This window comes from Oryzias melastigma, linkage group LG11 (assembly GCF_002922805.2).
Source record: "Oryzias melastigma strain HK-1 linkage group LG11, ASM292280v2, whole genome shotgun sequence".
In the NCBI taxonomy this organism is placed as follows: domain Eukaryota; kingdom Metazoa; phylum Chordata; class Actinopteri; order Beloniformes; family Adrianichthyidae; genus Oryzias; species Oryzias melastigma.
Window position 1 is genome coordinate 22496411 of NC_050522.1, and position 6852 is coordinate 22503262.

Here is a 6852-nt window from a genome sequence, read left to right on the forward strand (position 1 = left end):
GGATGGGAAAAAGTCAAATCAGGACATGCAAAAAGAAAAACAAACTTTATAAAGATCATATAAGGAAAAAGACGGTTAAAGATTAATTACAATATAAAGTCTATAAAAATAAACTTACAACAATTCTAAGAAGAACTGGAAAATCTACTAATAAAAAAATAAAAGAGCAGAAAGGGATTATGAAAGCAACATGAACCATCCTAAACAAAGTAATAAATCAAACTTACCAGAATATTTTATTAGAATTTTGTTTTAAATGATTGCAAAGATCAATTTGTAGCATCAATGCACAATTCTGCAAAGTTAATCAACATAGTATAGGCAGATTGTTGAATCTGTTAAGACTTTTGTCATGATAAAACCTGCAATGCTGCAGTCTTGATGCATCACTATTAAGATCAATTGCCTCTTTTATGCAGCTGCTCTGTTCCACCTCTGAGTCATTTCTTTACGCCTCACTGTGTAACTTGAGACGACGTCCTTCTCTGATCTGCAGCCAGACGTTGTGTCAGAGATAAATTGGAGGTATAGTCCGTGCTGCTAATAAAGGGTGTACCAGGTATTTGCAAAGCAGTAGTGACACCCAATGTTAAATAGATGTTCGGCTACAAAACTTTTAAAACAATACTGACAATTAATGACCCGACTTTCTGGTTCTATACAACTGCAGGGGAGCTTTTATTGATCAAGAAATCAGTTCTTTTTGATTAGTGTTCACTGTGATTTTAAAGTAAATACAGTTCATAAACACAAATAAAATGTGTATTTTAAATGGTAAGTGAGTTAAGTCATGTCTGCATGTCCATGCCGTCCTCTTGGAAGTAATCCTAACTACCCATCCCTGTCTGCTGTTGATGAAAATGTTCATTACTGAGGAGACAATACGTAATGTATATGTACAGTAAAAATACGCTTTAGTCAACCCTTAATGCTGCGACTTATATGTCACATGTTTTGACCATGAATAGTTTCCGTGGTCACACCCTCTTGGGTTCAGCAACAGTGTGTTGTTGTATGAAGTGGCTCACAAAGGTGAGATTTGCTGCATGTTATTGATGGATTATGTGTGCATTAAGTAATATTCATGCTAAAAATGAGCTGTAAAAGTGTAAAACAACACTGTTAGTATCTCCTAAGAGTCAAATCATCTTTATTTCATACAAACTACGTTTCTTTTAAAAGCAATCACTTATTATTTACTCTAAAATCATTTTGGGTGTAAAACTGGTCGGTCAACACACAAAATTAAATTTTTTTGTATACTGATAAGATGTGAGAGTTGTTAAGGCATCTTTATTGTCCAGAAAATACAAAAATACTGTTTTTTTTTTTTTGCTAGAACAAAACAAAACTACATTTTCAAAGGTCACAAGCCCTAGATGCAACTCAGTTGTGTCTTTTTATTTTTTTCATTTTATGTTCATTTAAAAGTTGTTGCGAGACGGTGTAATGAACATGAAGTTCAAAGCAGCAATACCACACCTTCAGTCAAAACATTCTTAAATAGGAACCCGTGTCTGAAGTAAAGTGTACATGTGAATCACCGTGACAAATAGAGGAAAAGAAAGAAAGAAAGAAAAGTATGACTTACATAACTCTAGAGGCAAAGTCTAAGTTTAGTTCCTTAAGTCAATGAATAGTTCACTGGTACTTCTGCATCAATTATGTCAACTTGTAGCTTGCCAAACACTCATTTGATAAGTCACCAATAATTTTTAATATTTCTGTAATAGTTCCCATCAGTGTAGATCATTTTATTCTAAGAGATTGGATGGCTTTGTGTTAAAACAGTTGGATAAAAACAATAGCGTCTTAGCTCTGAGCACCACAAAAGATTCATGAAATCTTAAAAACATTTGCAATCACAAGTAGGGCTGGAAATCATTGGGTACAATACAATACATGGCTCACGATATCAATGAAATCACCATACAACAATCATTGGTAAAAATCATATCTAATAATTCACATTATATATTTGAGGAAAATATATCCCCATTTATTATTTAGCTTGAACACATGTTTCAACATCCTCAAACGAAAATAAAATATCAGTACTTGGTGAGAATCAATCGCAGGACTAAATATCGCAATATATCGCAGTATCGATATTTTGGCACAGCCCTAAATAATTTGATATTAGTTTTACAACTAGGAAAGAGATACTCGAGTATTAGAAACCAACTTGTGAGACTAGGAGATTGTTGCTTTAGATCTCTACATGTTTTTTGTAGTTTCATAGAAGAAACATTTATTTTTATTGCAATAGTTCATGTTAAATATCCCAAGTATTAAAAGTTATTTAGTATGCCGATGACACAAATCTGTTCGGCTCAGGCATTAACTTAAACAAGCTAAATATTAACATAGATACCACATTTATTAACATAAAATTCACTAAATTTGCACAAACACCTTGATCTGGAGCAGGAAGCCGAGTAAAAATAAGTTAATGATTCTCCGTTGGCTGGTCTTATTTGCCTTCATCCTCTCCGGCTGCTGTAGGGTTCTACTTTGTAATGTTGGACCCCCCCGGTCTTTCATTCGTGAGAAGACTGACAAACAAAATGACAAAAATGAAGAAATAACAAGATTAACAATATGTAATAAAGGATCAATAACAAAAATATGGGTTGTACACAGAAATAGGTAATGGGCCAAACCTTTAGCCAAATCCAAATTCTCCTCTCAGGCCTCTTCCCACCCTCAAAGTCGGAGTTGACATGACATGAATGAGACATTTTTTAACAGGAAATATTCATATATTGTAGATTTGTGGTATGGTTAGCCAACAGACTAAAAATATGTTGAGAGAACATTTACGGTTGATGGAGCATGTATGACACCCTTTGACTGAACATGTTAAATACTGTACGTAGGGTAGATGTGCAGCATGGTCAAATCATGTTCAGTCAAAACTTAATTTTTTTTAATGGCTTTAAGGGTCAACACTTTTAGTGGGACAACAAAGGACCCCGTTTTATCATCAGGTTCCAGACTGAGTTCTTCAGATTCTTCAATTTCTCCCACAGCAGAATGGAAGAACCAAACATCTCAACCAGGAGTTATTAACAGCTCTATGAATCCTAAGCTGCCGGAATTTTTATTTATGAGTCTAGAACATCACTCAAGCAGAACACACCCTTCAGTCCCATGCCTCAGGCCTTTCTCTTATTTGTAGTTGTCAATTGTAATAAACGCCCATGCTTTGCTTCTGAGCTTTTGCTTTGACCTCTTAAAGCCAATGGTATGGGATATGGAGAAAGCCCATTTACTTTCTGTGGCTCCTTATAAGAAAAAGTTCAAAAACTGCGGGTTTCAGAAAAGCACGAATTTTAGATCTCAAGGCCCCCACTTTTTTTTTACTTTTTACCAATTTTTTCACATTTTAAATACTAAACACAGGTTTCTGTTGTTAATAGGCCTAAAATAAGATTAAAATTATTAGTCAAACTTAAAAAAAATATGGGGTGCCATTTGTAAATCTGTGAAGTAAAATTTTACTATCAATATTTTTGGTTATTTAGCATGTTTTATGAGAAAAAAAGGTCTAATTTTTCAAAAATACATATTTTGAGCTTTTAGAATAATGTATTTGTAAATGTTACATTTATTAACTAAATATGTAGTTAGCAAGCTAAAAACTTAATTTTAAGCTAAACATTTAGTTATATGCTAAATATTTGTAAGTATATATTTAGCCTACAAACTAAATCTTTAATTTTATTAAATGAATTATTTAGAGTGCAAATTAATAGCTTGGATCTACATATTTAGCTAAGACCTAAATATTTAGTTAAAAACTTAAAAATATTAAAAACTAGTTACAAACTAAATATTTATCTTGGATCTAAATATTGAAAACTAAATATTCAGGTCCAAGTCAAATATTTAGTTTTTTTAACTAAAAACTAAATATTTAGTAAGGTAACTAAATATTTAGCTCCAAACTAAATATCTAATTACAAAACTTAAATATTTAGTTTGGAAAATAAATATTTAGGTCAGAACTAAATATTTAATTTCCAAACTAAATGTTTGATTAGAGAAAATTAAATATTCAGTTTGTAAGTTAAATATATAGTTTTAAAATATGTATTTGCTTATAATGAAATATTTAGCTTGCTGACTAAAGATTTAATAAATGTAACATTTATAAATAAATTATTTAAAAGATGAAAATATGCATTTAAAAAATGAGACCTGTGTTTTTCTCCTAAAACATGCTAAATAATCAAAAATATTGATGCTAAAATTTTACTATGCAGATTTACAAACAGCACTTTATTACAAAGAGCAAAATTCTGGATGTTTCCCAGCCCTGGTTGTGGTGAAACAGCGTCCTTCATGTTTTCCAAGTTTCCCTGCTTGAGTTTCAGCTCATCATCAAGATGTGTAGAAACCGGGTAATCCCAGCCATCTAAAGCAGGTGTGTTGGATTTAGGTTTTGAAAAAAAAAGCAAGGCAGTGTCCCCCGTAACAGGATTGGGTAAACACTTAAACTTCTGTTCATTAAGTTGAAAATATTTCAAGCTAAGCACGTCAGAAATCCCAGGTAATATTCAAAGTAAAGAAAAATGAACATAATAAAATGTTATCAAATTATTCATTGTGGGGATTAGAGTGAAAAGGCTTAAGATCTAAGAAATAATTCTTTTAATCTTAGTTTTGTTTGTTGCTTTTTCTTGTAGTGTTGGGTTGGTTGTGATGTTGCACCTTTAGAGCTGTTTGTGGTGGACTACTCATGGAGATCAATTGTTGTTTTTTTTCTCAGTGTCTCTTTTGTTTAACAATTTATTTTGTACCACAGCATAAACACACACAAAAAACATGGGGAGTTGAAGTCTTGTAACATCCACCTAAGACAAAACGAGATGGGAGGCACGGCCAACACCTATTTTTATTTAAGTTTGTAGGTTGTTAAAAGACTCCCTAGAAATATGAAAAACAATACGAGTTAGGTGTGGACACTGACACAATGACAGTGTTACAATGAGTGTTACCATAAACACAATAACATAGTTTTTGGATTCATTTTGGAACAAAAACGGGCAGGGCTCAGGTTTAACAGATGATGACAAAGATGTTTGTTACTCAAAGAAATAACTTTGTATTATTATTTTTGCTTAATGTTTATTTAGCAAAGACAGATACTTTTAATGAACCTAAATAAATACATTGATCCTCCCACTACAACCCAAAGCTTGAGCCAGGGCCCCCAAGGGAGACGCGCCCAGTGCTCCAGGCAACCACCCACCATCCTCACGGGAGGTCCAGGAGAGAGCAAAGCAGGGGTTTGCAGGTCCTAGTCTTCTGCACATACAAGATACTTTACACATAAAACCAAGCTCAGTGGCCTAGTGGTAGAGTGTCCGCCCTGAGATTGGAAGGTCGTGAGTTAAAATCCAGGCATACCAAAGACTAGAGAACCCAATGCCCCCTGCTTGACACTCACCATTAAGGGGTTAGATTGGGGGGTCAAACCACCAAATGGTTCCCAAGAGCAACTGTGTCTGCAGCTCACCCCTCCCCCAGGGGATGGGTGAAAAGCAGAATATAGTTACAGAGGAAATCTTTTTTTTTTATCTTATTGAATGACAATAAGTTACTGTAGTCAGGTCAGTTCACTAAAATAACTTTTCATTTTCGCAACACAAGCCAGTCAGTTTCAGTTTAGTCCAATGTAAAAGCATCCACTTTTATTTAACTATACAATGTCTTTTTTTCTGCATCTAGACTCTGTATTTATCAATGTTCAAACTCTGGGAGGCACTTTTGATTGGCAGATGGTGGTCAGTAATCATAATTCCAGTCTCTGTGTTGTAACTGGTATTTTGTTCTGAAAATGTGCCCATATTTGGAAGGAACTCTGTCAAATTAATCTTATCCAGCCAAGAAAGTTACCACCAAAATGCAAGTAAGAACAGATTCACCCCATGAAGTCTAATAGATCAGGTCACACCACCATACATCCTTTAGTTTCTATGTAGACCAATAACCAGTTTCTACACCTTTACTACCATTGTTTTTTTTCCTGATGGTTTTCCTTGTAAAAGTTTGGTCTCCATGTTTGCATATGAAAGTCATCATGACAAAAACTGAGAGTGTGGTTACTTACCAGTTTCAGACTTCCTGTCAGAGAAACCAGTTTTCCCATCGTGGTCATCGGTGGGACAAACGAATCAATGACTGAGTGCAAATTAAGGGACTATGTCCCTATTATAGGACAAATAGGATTTTAAATATGAAAATAAAACTTTCACCTTCTTGTTGTAATACCTGGGCCAAAATCGCAACAACCAAAAGCTGAAAAGTGATCTCATGTTTGACTATTGTGAAACATGAGACAACATTTGTTTCAGTAGTATTAGAAAATAATAATGATCCTGGTCCTGCAAAACCAGTTTTCCTGGAGAAAATCTACTTGGTGAAATTAGGTTTCTGGGTTGAATTATTTTGCAAAGTAGGTTAACAGAGAAAGCCAGGGATAATCTACTTATTAAAGCACATGTAATGACACTCATTATATCATTGTTATTGAGATTTAAGGCATATTAAAGGATGGCCTATCCCAGATACCAGCAGAAAGAATACACCTTTTACAGGTCATCATTGGAAACAGAAAAATACAATCTTGTGTCGTGGTACTCCTGGATTCCTGTGGTCCCAGCCTGATTGGACCCAACTGACCCCAGTCATCTCATTACTTCAGGCCACTATTTAGGACGCCAATTCGTTATCTTCTCCAGTGTAGTACTTTGGCCTCTTACCCTGTTGTTTCTAGTTCATAAGTTCCTGACTTTTGGCTGCCCTGCCACTCACTACTTACTCTTGTCTCCAGGATTATCACCA